The following is a 14,740-nucleotide window of genomic DNA, read 5'->3' as shown; positions in this document are numbered from 1 at the left end:
AAATTGATAGGATTAAAACCAACTGGTATAAATACAGATGTAACCAGACCAAAAAACACAGAACCAGGGTAAGTGGCCTTGTTCTCCACCTTTTTCCTTTTAGTTCTGCTGAAGCAGCCCTGCTCCTGTCAGCCTCCAGCCCACTCTCTCCTTGAGACCAAGCACCATGCCTTCAATTAAGTTGCAGAGTTCTGATGGAGAGATATTTGAAGTTGATGTTGAAATTGCCAAACAATCTGTGACTATCAAGACCATGTTAGAAGATTTGGGAATGGATGATGAAGGTGATGATGACCCAGTTCCTCTACCAAATGTTGATGCAGCAATATTACAAAAGCTCATTCAGTGGTGCACCCACCACAGGGATGACCCTCCTCCTCCTGAGGATGAGAACAAAGAAAAGGGAACAGATGATATTCCTGTTTGGGACCAAGAATTCCTCAAAGTTGACCAAGGAACACTATTTGAACTAATTCTGGCTGCAAACTATTTAGACATCAAAGTTTGCTTTAAGTTTCATTCAAGGTTGTTGCCAATATGATCAAGGGGGAAAACCCCGAAGAGATTCGCAAGACCATCAATATAAAAAATGACTTTACTGAAGAAGAGGAAGCCCAGGTACGCAAAGAGAACCAGTGGTGTGAAGAGAAGTGAAAAGTTGTGCCTGACACTGTAACACTGGAAGGATTGTTCCAAATACTAGTTGCACAGCTCTGTTTATAATTGTTAATATTAGGCAAACAGTAGACAAATGCAGCAGCAAATCAATTGTATTAGCAGAATATTGTCTTACCAATGGACATGGACAACAGGGGGATGGGAGCATCAGTGTGTGGGGGTTAATGGGGGGGATGAGGACACATTTGTAATTCCTTAACTAATAAAAAAATAAAAATATAAACAAAAAAAAGAAAAAGAATACTGTCTTCATTGCATGTGTAGTTTGGGTACAGATTCCAAACGTATGGCTGAGTTTCTTCCAGTATGACCAAAATATCTTTTTTCTTTGCTCTGAGTAAAACTGAATTGTGTGTTCTCTATAGAAAGTGGCATTTTGGGCTTTCCTTTTTTGCAAAGAGATTTCTGCCTAGTTTATTGTCCAGTTAACTTTAGTTTAGTGACTTTTCAAAAGGTGGCATTGTAACTAAAACAACTTGCAAAAGTTTTCTGAGGAAAGAACAATTAGAAAAAAAATTAAAAAACACACACACACACAACCCCCCACCCCCCTACAGAACCTGGCTGGAGATCCTGGCTAGAACCTGGCTAGGCTGCTGATCAATGGAACGCTGTCTCCGTGTCATTCCTTCCTCACCGACGCTGTCCACACCTTTGGGAACCCCTGGACCTGCTGGGGTTGGACCCCAACAGGGTATAAAGAGGTATGACCGAGCCCCATCCGTGCGACCACGGGGACTGAGCAACTTGCTCTCTCATAGCCTGTGATATCTAGAATTTCTCATCCTATCCCAGGACACCTAATTCTTTAAGTAAAGAATAAGCTATTTTCCTAGTAGAGTAAAAATAGCAGTTTTATCACATGGTTAACACCTAGATTAAACAGCTAATGTTCTTTTCAAATGTATTTATCTCTTCACTGCTATTTCTGGGATGGATTTGAAAGAAAATATCACTGATGACGTCATTTTATTGCTAGACCCTTCTGTATTCTTTCTGTAAGACCTGCTTGCACCCTTGCAATCAACATTTGTGTCATGACAGATTCCGGAAATAACAGTAACAGATGATAGCAATGTTCAGAAACATGCTTTAGGGAGCAAATGAAAGAGAGGAAAGAGCTCAGGTTAATTACCGCCTACCACTAGGTGTTGGGGGCTGGGTGCTGGGTGCAGAAGGATGAATGTCTGTACTCCCCAGATGTGCCGCGCCAGCACGGCCAAGGGTGAACCTGAGGAGGGGCAGTGAAGGGTTGAAGAAAAGACAGAGAAGAGAATACAGCTGGGGCTTTGTGGATCTCCCCTGCCTGGATGAGGACACAAAAGACCCAGCCTGCAAGCTGATGCTATATTTTATAGTCTGATTAACACAAGGGTAGATGAACATGTATACACATGTTCTTGTTTGGCAACACTTGCTGCACCTCCCACAGCTCATTAGCTACTTAGGAAGGAATTAGGGAGGGCTACAAGGTCAGGCTTCATTACGATAGGAGAGTTCTGCCCTCCAGGCCTGGATTTGTTCGTGACCCTGCCCCAGGTCAGCCTGAGGCTTGACCCTAGCTGCTCCCTACACCCTGACAGCTGGACTAAGGCACGGTCTGCAGCTTGTAAGGAGACAGAGAACCCCACATGCATCAGGGGAACCCTCCGTCAGCCACGCAGGCCTGCAGTGCAGAACCAAGTTTCTGGATGCTGAGTGTGTATAAACCGAGACCTTGCTGGTCATGAGCCTGGAAGTTGGCAAACGTCCCAGAGATGTATGAATAAGGCTGGCTTAAATGGAAAACCATTTCACCCAACCCACTATACTTGAATATTACATTGAAACTGACTCTCTCCATGTATGTGTTTTTTTATGTGAGAAATCTGCACTGTATATTAAGATGAAAAGGTTTAAAAGTATCTTTAAAGCTTTATGATATGATAAACTCAGAGGCAACAAAAATAGGAAGTTTAGTTTAACAGGGTGTCCCTGGAGAATGGTCTGTCCTCAGAGGCATGGGATTTCTCACCTTGTTTTCAGTTCTTCTGCTTTTCCGTGTTCCTGGCATCCAAACACCAAGGTTTGTCCCATAAATATGTACCTTCAAACCTCAAAAAGAAGATATAAAGTTGTCAAAATGTAATGCTTTACCTTATAAAACTAAGATAATAGAGAGAAACATGAAACTTTTAGGAGAAAAACAGCATGGTGGATCATAAAGAATGCCAAAATGTTTAAAAATAAAATAACTGGCTTACCAGAGAACTCATCTGAGAAACAGGGTACATCTGAGTGTGGTTACTTGTCTGCATGCTAACCTTTTACTCATGAATGCATGTTTCCATTTCAAGTGCAAATCACTAACTACAAAGACCAACTCCCGGCGTTCACCCCGTCCCTGGAATCCTTGCCCCTTGGTAGCTCCGTGGCCTGCATGGAGTTCCCGGGAGACCATTGGGTGACACAGGGAGGGAGGGGCCGGGAGTACAGCGTGAGCTGGGAGGTCCTGGGCCCGCCCTGGGCGCACAGATGGGAAAGCTCACCTGAAGCGGCAGGTGCAGGGTCTGTGGGCATCCTGACCAGGGGTGCCTGCCCCGAGGGAGGCAGGCCTGAAGCCAAAGTGCCTTCAATGCAGCGAAAGTGGGTGCAGGCAGCCCGGGGCTGGGTGTGGCTCAGTGGGACCCCAGTAGCTGCCTGTCCTTCCCGCTGTCTGGTTCCAGCTTCAGTGCCTCGTGACCTTCTGCTGCACACCCTCCATCCGGGAGGAGCAACTGCTGATTGCAGCCTCATCCTGAGAGCAGGAGGAGGGAGAGGGAGGGACCGCCAGCTCTCCCTCCATGACCAGGCGACTCTGCTAAGATGTTTCATTGCTTGCATTTGCAAAGGGAAGTGAAGAAATAAAGGCGATTTTTAAAAAATAGCCGAATATATAGCTCTGGCCGGTTTTGCTCAGTGGATAGAGAGTCGGCCTGCAGACTGAAGGGTCCCAGGTTCGATTCCACTCAGGGGCACATGCCCAGGTTGTGGGCTCAATCCCCAGTGTGGGGCGTGCAGGAGGCAGCCGATCCATGATTCTCTCTCATCATTGATGTTTCTGTCTCTCTCTCCCTTCCTCTCTGAAATCAATAAAAATACATTTTAAAAAATAAAAAGAAATAGCCGAATATACATCCCTGCCTCTATCGATATACTCTTTCTGTTACTAATGCAAAAGGAGAGCAGGGATTTTTCAATAGGCAATTAGCAATCCCTGTCGCATTTGCCACATGAAGACATTTTAAATGCCCGGGGATAAAAATTACTTGAAAAAGTTGGGGAGCAAGATTTGAATTAATTAATCTATTTGAAAAATTCTTTTTGAACACGCTCATGTTGTTATGTTTGATATTTCTGGAATGTACATTTTGAGATTTTAATGATACATCATGTATCGTTCTATATGCACCATAATAAGAAATGTTCATTTCCATTCACATGAGAAGAATGGGCCCTGGGATAATGAGCCGGACGTGTCAGAAACCATCTTTTATAAAAAGAGTGGATGCAATCAATAGCAATTTTAGGGAAATAATTGCATTTGTGCCCCTTACAAGGAAATGTTAAATTTAGCCTTTAATGTTTTGATTAGTTCTGTTGCTGAGGAAATAATTTGAAAAGAATGCATTTTCTCCTAAAACCCCCATAATTATTTAAATTGCCGAAATGGTCTTTATTTTTATATTTTCTCATCCCATACCTAAGGTTGGGGAACGAAACACAGCTGCATTGCTGGTGCCTGGCACCGGTGTGTCAGGGCGAGCTGCATGAGGCTTTCCATAAAATTATCTTATTAAAGAAAGCCTTCATCATCCTCCATGCCTGTATATGGTTTCTATCCTTTCTCGTTCTAGAACCTTCTCATTGTGAGTGCCGACCTTCCTCTGAAACATGGGGAACTCGAGTCAGCACCTTGTGGGATGTGCACCAGGCGGCCCGGCTGGCCGTCCCTCCCCGGCCCCCTGCCCCCACCCCAGTCCCAGCCCATCTTCTGGGACCACATGCCCCTCACGGCTGGGCTGGACGTTTGGGAGAGCGGGCATGGATACAGAAATGACTGGTAAGAGAAGAATAGCAGCAAATGGAAGGAAGTAAAGACGAAGAAAGGGGAAGGGAACAGTTGAAAAGTCTCAAGTAAATCTAACCCGGTTCCCATTAACCCATTAAGCGACCTTATTCACTCCGTACGCTCGCCTCAGGACCAACTGGACTTGGGAATGAACAACCACTCAACTTTCCTGCTGGGAAATGAAATCCAAGCAAGAAAGACAACGTTGGCCCCGGCCGGTTGGCTCAGTGGTTAGAGGTACGGCCCACGGACTGAAGGGTCTCGGGTTCAATTCCCGTCAAGGGCATGTACCTCAGTTGCAGGTTCGATCCTGCCTGGGGTGGGGCTCATGTGGGAGACAACCAATCGTTGTGTCTCTCTCACATCGATGTGTCTCTCTCTGTCTCTCCCCCTCCCTCTGTCCGCTCCACTCTCTAAAAATCAATGGGGGGAAGGAAATATCCTTGGGTGGGGATTAACAAAGAAAAGACTGGGGCTCCTGTGGGAGACAACCAATCGTTGTGTCTCTCTCACATCAATGTGTCTCTCTCTGTCTCTCCCCTTCCCTCTGTCCGCTCCACTCTCTAAAAATCAATGGGGAAGGAAATATCCTTGGGTGGAGATTAACAAAGAAAAGAAAATGTTGGGATTTTTTTCTTTTTTCTTTTCGGAAGAACACACAGTGAGTCAGGTACCTAGAGAGGCCCCCGCTGAGTGGACGAGAATTAAATTAAACAGCGCGGCCTGAAATGCTGCTACGGACAGTTTGCTTCTTCCTTACCAAGGCCGCGGGAGGGAAACGAGTGGGTGAATGAGGCCAGACACCCCTTCTCCCACCGGCTCCCCTCCCAGGTGTGAAGTGAGCATCAGTCCCCGGGCAGGTGCCAGTGCCAGGTGCCAGGTGCAGAGCAGCTGCTCCCGGCTCTGCAGCTCCTGGCAACTGCTGTTACCTGGGAATGTCCACCTGCTGCCCTTTGCCATGGCAACCAGGCCTTGCCCTGTCCGTCACAGACCCAGCCCACAGCTCCGCCTCTTCTCTGGGCTGCACAGTTTTGGGTCAGGGCCACGGCCACTGCATTGCGCTTGGAGCTGATGGTTTCCGGCGTGCTCGCATTCCTGCTGCCTCAGCCAGGTGCTGTGTGTGAGCATCTGCGGCTGAGAGGCCGGCGTTTGCAGCGCGTGGAACTGCAGAGGTCCCGGGGCGCCAGCCTCTCCAAGCCCCGAATCCTCAGGCTGTGGCCCTGCCTCACCTCGTCTCCATTTAGGAGGAAGTTCTTTGTGGGTTTTGGTTGGTGCCACGTGGTCCCTTCCCCAGAGACCCGCTCACCCTCTGCCCCGAGGTGCACCTCGGAGGCGCAGGCCAAAGCACCAATGAGGAGTCTTTCTCTACAGGAGAAGAGGTATTGAGGCATCGAAAAGAACAAAAATGAGCAAACCCGCATGTCAGGAGCGTTTGTTCATTTCTAACAGGATGCAGGAATGCAGAAATTTATCTTTATTTTATTACCAGAGGCCCGGTGAACGAAATTTGTGCACGGAGGGGGGGGCGGGTTCCTTCAGCCCAGCTTGCATCCACTCCAATCAGGGACCCCTTGGGGGATGTCCAACTGCCAGTTTAGGCCCGATCCCATAGGGCCTAAACTGGCAGTCAGACACCCCTCTCACAATCTGGGACTGCTGGTTCCTAACCACTCACCTGCCTGCCTGTCCGATTGCCCCTAACCTCTCTGCCTGCCTGCCTGAATGCCCCTAACTGCCTCTGCCTGCCTGATCACCCCTAACCACCTCTGCCTGCCTGATCACCCCTAACTGCCCTTCCCTGCTGGCCTAATTGCCCCTAACTGTCCTCCCCTGCAGGCCTGATCTTGCCCCCAACTTCCCTCCTTTGCCAGCCAGTTTGGTTCTGATTGGTCAGTTTCTATGCCAGTCAGTGTCAAAGCTCTGCCTCATAGGCAGCCATTGGCTCCTCACAGTTGACCCAGATTTGGTTCTCATTGGTCAGTTTCTATGCCAGTCAGCATCTCTGGGCCTATCAACGGGGCCTGATCAGAAAGGCATGGCTGATCAGCAGCCCTAGTGGAGGCCTGGAGAGAAATGGAGGTGTGGCTGTTGGCCAGGCCTGGAACTAAAGAGAGAGGCAAGTGCTGATCAACAGCTGCCACAGAGGCTACAGATCAGACCCTGCCTCTCTCTCTTCAGGCCTCTCTCTGGGCCTGATCCACAGCCCCCTAGGCAGTCAGTGCTGGGTCACCACGGCAACCCAGCACTGACTTCCATTCTGGTCAAGCCTTCGGTCGTAATCGGTCGTTATGACCCTGGCTTTTTATTATATAGATTTTTGTTAATCCTCACCCGAGGATATTTTTCCATTGATTTTTAGAGAGAGAGAAAGACAGAGAGAAACATCGATGTGAGAGAAACACATTGATTGGTTGCCTCTTGCACGGGCACTGAATAGGGCCTGGGCCAGGGAGGAGCCTGTAACCTGGGTACATGCCCTTGACCAGAATCAAACCCAGGACCATTCAATCTGCAGGCTGAAGCTTTATCCACTGAACACACTGGCCTTGGCAAAGCACAGGAACTTATACTGAATTAGAGCTCATTGCTGCTTCATATGGTAGATAAGTGTTTACCTGGTTTAAACAGTCAATGGTATTTCCTCCAGTCTCTGGTCCCTCTTCTGAAAATAGCCTTCAGCCACTCTTCTTGATAAAAGCCTGGTGTGAATTGTTTTGGTGTTTTTTTTCTGTGTTTTTTTATTTTCTGCTTTTCTAAGTTACCTTGGCTCATGGATGGGCTGGGGAGAAAAAGTTACAGTAGTGTTTACAATGATCCTATATAATAAAAAGGTAATATGCAAATTGACCCTAACAGCAGACCTACCGGGAATGACCAGTCGCTATGACATGCACTAACCACCAGGGGGCAGACGCTCAACCACAGGGGGAGCTCCGCTAAGCCACAAGCTGGGCTGATGGCTGCAAGTGTAGCTGCCATGACAGGAGCCTCTCCCACCTCCTCAGCAACCCAAAGGATGTCCAACTGTGGCTTAGGCCCACTCCCCATGGGGAGGCAGGCCTTAGCTATCAGTCGGACATCCCCTGAGGGCTCCCAGGCTGCCAGAGGGGTGTCTGACTGTTAGCTTAGGCCCGCTCAGGAGCGGGCAGGTGGACATCTCCCGAGGGGTCCCGAACTGCGAGAGGGTGCAGGCTGGGCTGAGGGCCTTCCCGCCCCCCGCCCCCGAGTGCATGAATTTTCATGCACCGGGCCTCTAGTTAAAACATAATTGTTTAAAAATAAAGGCAGGCTGTGTCCTGTCACTGCATGTGCCTGCTTTTCAGGACGTGACTGTTATTTTAGAAAGCAGCAGCGGAAAGAGCTGATGTCACATCCCTTACTCACAGGGCTGATGGAAGAAGCATCTCTCAGAGATAAGTGTCACAGCAAATGACCCAAGGCTCTTCAAGTAATGCCACTCTCGGGGTTCAGGGGGCTGCACCAATATCCCAGCTGCAGCTTCCAATGGCATCGCTGTTTCTATGGGAAACATGGAAAAGCTGCAACCCAGGGAAACCAAAGGAGCTCTTGCTTCTGAGAATTTCATGCAGATGAAAATGTTGAATTTTTTTTTCTGTGTTTTTTTATTTTCTGCTTTTCTAAGTTACCTTGGCTCATGGATGGGCTGGGGAGAAAAAGTTACAGTAGTGTTTACAATGATCCTATATAATAAAAAGGTAATATGCAAATTGACCCTAACAGCAGACCTACCGGGAATGACCAGTCGCTATGACATGCACTAACCACCAGGGGGCAGACGCTCAACCACAGGGGGAGCTCCGCTAAGCCACAAGCTGGGCTGATGGCTGCAAGTGTAGCTGCCATGACAGGAGCCTCTCCCACCTCCTCAGCAACCCAAAGGATGTCCAACTGTGGCTTAGGCCCACTCCCCATGGGGAGGCAGGCCTTAGCTATCAGTCGGACATCCCCTGAGGGCTCCCAGGCTGCCAGAGGGGTGTCTGACTGTTAGCTTAGGCCCGCTCAGGAGCAGGCAGGTGGACATCTCCCGAGGGGTCCCGAACTGCGAGAGGGTGCAGGCTGGGCTGAGGGCCTTCCCGCCCCCCGCCCCCAAGTGCATGAATTTTCATGCACCGGGCCTCTAGTTAAAACATAATTGTTTAAAAATAAAGGCAGGCTGTGTCCTGTCACTGCATGTGCCTGCTTTTCAGGACATGACTGTTATTTTAGAAAGCAGCAGCGGAAAGAGCTGATGTCACATCCCTTACTCACAGGGCTGATGGAAGAAGCATCTCTCGGAGAAAATAAGTGTCACAGCAAACCACCCAAGGCTCTTCAAGTAATGCCACTCTCAGGGTTCAGGGGGCTGCACCAATATCCCAGCTGCAGCTTCCAATGGCATCGCTGTTTCTATGGGAAACATGGAAAAGCTGCAACCCAGGGAAACCAAAGGAGCTCTTGCTTCTGAGAATTTCATGCAGATGAAAATGTTGAATTAAGTCGCATCTTTTTTTGAGGGCACGCACGATCATCTTAGTTACGTAAAGTTCATTCGTGTATATTCTTTAGCAACGGATACATCTATATATGTACACATGTATGTAATTCAATTATTGGATATTTAAAGAAATATATTGCCCAGCCGGCATGGCTCAGTGATTGAGTGTCAATCTATGAACCAGGAGTCACGGTTGGATTCCCAGGCAGGGCACATGTTGGGGATGTGGGCTCCATCCCCAGTGTGGGGCATGCAGGAGGCAGCCGGTCCATGGTTCTCTCTCATCATTGATGTTTCTCTCTGTCTGTCCCTCTCCCTTCCTCTCGGAAATCAATAAAAATATATTCTTTTAAAAAGAAATGTATTATTTGTGTTTATTACATAAAGAAATTAGATTGAGGACAGTGCAATGCTTCTTAAGTATTCTGTCTTCAATGGAGCACAGTGTAAGGCAGCCATTTATTTGCTGTCTGAGCCTCTCTGTGGGAGGCAGCCCTTAGGAAGCGTTCTCGCCCAGGTGGACCATGGCAGCGGCCTCCACCCTGGCTGGACATCACCACCACTGAGGGGACTGTTAAAGGTTCTGACGCCAATTCCACCTCTATTAGGGGGGATTTTCCCTGTGCAGCAGGCACTCTATTATTTCTTTTATCCTCCTGCTTTGTGCCCTGATGTTTATCCCTCAAATACATCTCACATGTCCAGCAAGATGGCAATCGCTCCGAAGGCCTTGGACAGCCTCTTCCCACCCCTGCAGGGAGCATGGAGGGTTGAGCGGTGGAGACTTGGCTGGGTTAATAAAAATATCTTTAAAAAGAAAAGAAAATAAAAAATAGCCCTGGCTGGTTTGGCTCAGTGGATAGAGTGTCGTCCTGCAGACTGAAGGGTCCCTGGTTTGATTCTGGTCAAGGGCACATGCTCAGGTTGTGGGCTCGATCCCCAGTGTGGGGCATGCAGGAGGCAGCCAATCAATGATTCTCTCTCATCATTGATGTTTCTCTCTCTCTCCCCCTCTCCCTTCCTCTCTAAAATCAATACAAATATATTTTTTAAAAAAAAAGAAAGAAGAAGAAAGAAAGGAAGAAAGAAGAAAGAAAGAAAGCAAGAAAGAAGAAGAAAGAAAGAAAGAAAGAAAGAAAGAAAGAAAGAAAGAAAGAAAGAAAGAAGGAAGGAAGGAAGGAAGGAAGGAAGAAAGAAAGAAAGAAAGAAAGAAAGAAAGAAAGAAAGAAAGAAAGAAAGAAAGAAAGAAAGAAAAGGAAAGAAAGAAGGAAGGAAGAGAGGGAGGGAGTGAGGGAGGGAGAAAGGAAGAAAGAAAGAGAGAGACTTCACTGGGGAACAACAGGGGATGAGCCAGTCGACCTGTGTGAGTGGGTGCCCCCCTTGGTTCTGGTGGAGACGCAGATAACGTCATTGCTGTGAACCGTGCTTGTCCTGGCTATGAAACATACGTGGTGTCCACTCCATTGTGACGCTGTGACTGTTAAAGGAAACATCCAATGCAAAGTGGCCGCCATAGATCCCAGCACGAAAGCATGCATTTGTCCATCCATCCATCTACAGAACGTGTCACCTGCCCTCACGTTCTCAGACTCGCAGAGCACTGGGGTGAATCAAAACACTAAATCTCTGCCCTGATGGTGCTCAGATTCCCACAGGAAACCCAGACAATAATAACAGAAACAAGCCCATGTATTTTACGGGGGAAGTAAAGCAGGGTACGGGGTGATGGTGACAGCGGGGTTAGATGAGGTAGGTTGGTGAGAGAAGGGCTTTTGGAAAGCAGCACATTTAAGCAGATGAACGAAGCAAAGGAGACTGTGATGCCTGTGCCTTGAGAAGACTCCTTGTTCAAGGAAGAAGGAAGAAATGGCCCCAAGCCCCCGCCCCTGGAATGAAGCCCATGTTTTCAGGACCCACAGGGAGCTCGCCATGGCTCAGCTGCTTGCGGGAGGCATGGAGCAGCAGGGGATGGAAATGAGGCCACCAGGGCAGCGTGTGGGAAACTGATCAATATGGCGGCAGGTGGAGTAATGGTCCCCAGAGTTGTTCATGTCCTAATCCGCCCCCACCCTGTAAGAAGAATCTGTGAAGGTGAAGGTGATAATGGCAACATCCATGATAGTGTTGCCAAATGATGATGTCGATGATGAAAGAGAAAAACAGAACCACAATGGGCCCCTATTGATCATGACAACTAAGCATGGTAAATAACACTGTTTAGTTTTCCCCTGAAATTGTCTGAATTCTGAGTCAGCTACAGGGAGACCAAAATAGGATGTACCACTAAATGTTATTTTCTGTTGTCTTCCTTATAAATCTACTAAAGGCCCTGTGCATGAAATCATGCACTCTGGGGCAGGGTCCCTCAGCCCGGCCTGCACCCTCTCGCAGTCCGGGAGCCCTCAGGGGATGTCTGACTACTGGCTTAGGATATCCTTAGCGCTGCTGCGGAGGTGGGAGAGGCTCCTGCCACTGCTGCTGCACTCGACAGCCATGAACCTGGCTTCTGGCTGAGAGGCACTCCCCCTGTGGGAGCACACTGATCACCAGGGGCAGCTCCTGCATTGAGTGGCTGCCCCCTGGTGGTTAGTGCTCATCATAGCGACCAGTTGTTTGGCCGTTTGGTCGATTTGCATATTAGCCTTTTATTATATAGGATTATGTCACTGGGGAACAACAGGGAATGTGCCATCATTCTGTCCCCCTATCACATCATAAATCCCAGCAAGGCCTGGGCATTTAAACCTTCTCAGCATCTAATTGGGGAGGGGTTTTCCCACTGGGACAGAACATTGTTAACTGCGGGGTCTCCATTAGATTCTCCATAGAGACTTGCTGATAAGATGAACAGGTGGATATGTCCCATCTAATCTCTGTTCTTCAGCGTTGCCCGAGTAACACAGACCCTAAAGCGACTCAATTCACCAAAATGTTCAGTACGTTCAGGTTGGTTGCCCTGCTGCATGGGTAATGCCAGGAATGCTTATGAGGACGGCATATTTCACATTCAAGGCCCAACATTTAGACTTGATTAAAAAGGAAATTACTTTTGTGTGTGTGTGTGTGTGGGGGGGTTGATAAATTTATGTTAGGCAGGCCAAACAAAAATAATAAAATACCACTTAGATTTGATATTGCGTTTATTAATATACTACCCATTTTATCTCAGATCTCATATAAAGAAGCATCTTGTTAAACAAGCACTTCATTACTGTTGCTTGGAGGATCACAGAGAAAAATGACCAGATATTTAGGTTAGGGAAATGCAGACAGTTGACGTTCTGTGGAGGAACCTGTGGGTGAATCAAGCTCATTTGTCTTCCACGTTCCCGGTTTCCTCACTCATAACCTGAGGACAAGTCCCAGCCAAAACCACCGCATATTTTGAAATGTTTTTTGAAAATATGATACTTTGAATAGTGAAAAAAAGGATGTCTATGAACAAACAAAGCATATTTAATATGAAAATGGGAAGAACATATTGAACACAAGTTAAATAAGTAACTAATTTTGAATCAGATTTTAATTTTAATGCCTAATTTTAGCATTTTTAGTTACCTTTATTTACAACTATCCAGAAGTCATTTATTACTAGCAATATTTATTTGTTTTCCAATTTTTTGTTAAAAATTAACATTTAATCAATCTCAGGTTGCATATGATGGTAATGAGTTTAAACTGTAACAAACTACCACTTACTTATGCACCAAGCCAAGCAAGCGAATGTCCCAGCTTCTAAATGTGTTGGCATTTCTATTATTGATTAGTTTTATCCTGCTAAGCTTGCATGAAAGCTCAATTAAGGATGTTTTAAATACTTAAAGTAATAACATTGCCTTTCAAAGAGAAAGAGTATATTAATTTGAAAATCTTACCGAGGTGCATATAGGTTGCTACAAATTTTTAGAAACTGAGAATATAAAGTTGTACATGTGATTGAGTTGTTCTTCATGCGCACATGTAAGGACATAACAATTTATCATGATCGCTCCAGAAATGTGATTATAATAATAGGTAGTCTACTGACAGCTCATGTTTTTGTTGATAATATAGGACTTAGTGTCCCTCACTTAGGCATTATTTTTTTTCTAATGATATAGTCATCACAAGTGTGGTATCAAATCTAAGATGCAACCCAGACAGTATGGGAACGTCAAGAAGCCGTCTAGAAACGGATTCCTATCGTTAGTGTATGAGTCGGCTTGCAATGCGATAGAGAAAACCCCCAGAAGGTTTGGCTTGAACAACAGAAATTCATTTCTGGAGACTGGAAAGTCCAAAGTCAAGGTTGCAGCAGGGCCAGTTCCTGGTGAGATGGCCACCTCCCTCTGTCTTCTCACAGCTTGTCCTTGGCGACTGAATGTGGAGAGAGAAAGCAAGCATTCTTGTGTCTCTTAGAAGGATGCTGATCCTATCAGATCAGAGACCGACTTATGACCTCACTTAACCTTAATTACCTCCTCCTCAGTCCTGTCTCCACATACAGCCATAATGGGGGTGGGCTTCAACACATGAATCTTAGGGAGACAAAACCTGGTTAGTTGCCCTCATTAAGTAATATTCCTAAAGGCTATAAACTAGGTTTTGTTTATACAACACTATATCCCACACCTTCTTCTTAGCAATTTACAGATATTGTCATCCAATCTTCCAAGCCTGTAGAGCAGATTTCATCATCACCATCACCATCACCATCACCATCACCATCACCATCACCATCACCATCACCATCACCATCACCATCACCATCACCATCACCATCACCATCACCATCACCATCACCATCACCATCACCATCACCATCACCATCACCATCACCATCACCATCACCATCACCATCACCATCACCATCACCATCACCATCACCATCACCATCACCATCACCATCACCATCACCATCACCATCACCATCACCATCACCATCACCATCACCATCACCATCACCATCACCATCACCATCACCATCACCATCACCATCACCATCACCATCACCATCACCATCACCATCACCATCACCATCACCATCACCATCACCATCACCATCACCATCACCATCACCATCACCATCACCATCACCATCACCATCACCATCACCATCACCATCACCATCACCATCACCATCACCATCACCATCACCATCACCATCACCATCACCATCACCATCACCATCACCATCACCATCACCATCACCATCACCATCACCATCACCATCACCATCACCATCACCATCACCATCACCATCACCATCACCATCACCATCACCATCACCATCACCATCACCATCACCATCACCATCACCATCACCATCACCATCACCATCACCATCACCATCACCATCACCATCACCATCACCATCACCATCACCATCACCATCACCATCACCATCACCATCACCATCACCATCACCATCACCATCACCATCACCATCACCATCACCATCACCATCACCATCACCATCATCACCATCACCATCACCA

The 14,740-nt window shown here is 47.0% G+C and overlaps 1 pseudogene; it reads left to right on the top strand.

The window, feature by feature from the left end:
* Positions 1–134: 134 nt before the first annotated feature.
* On the top strand, positions 135–810 carry LOC102251660 (annotated as a pseudogene).
* The last annotated feature ends 13,930 nt before the right edge of the window (positions 811–14,740 follow it).

This window comes from Myotis brandtii, unplaced genomic scaffold (genome assembly GCF_000412655.1).
Source record: "Myotis brandtii unplaced genomic scaffold, ASM41265v1 scaffold603, whole genome shotgun sequence".
NCBI classification, from domain to species: Eukaryota; Metazoa; Chordata; class Mammalia; order Chiroptera; family Vespertilionidae; genus Myotis; species Myotis brandtii.
This window is presented reverse-complemented; position numbering and strand designations above follow the sequence as displayed.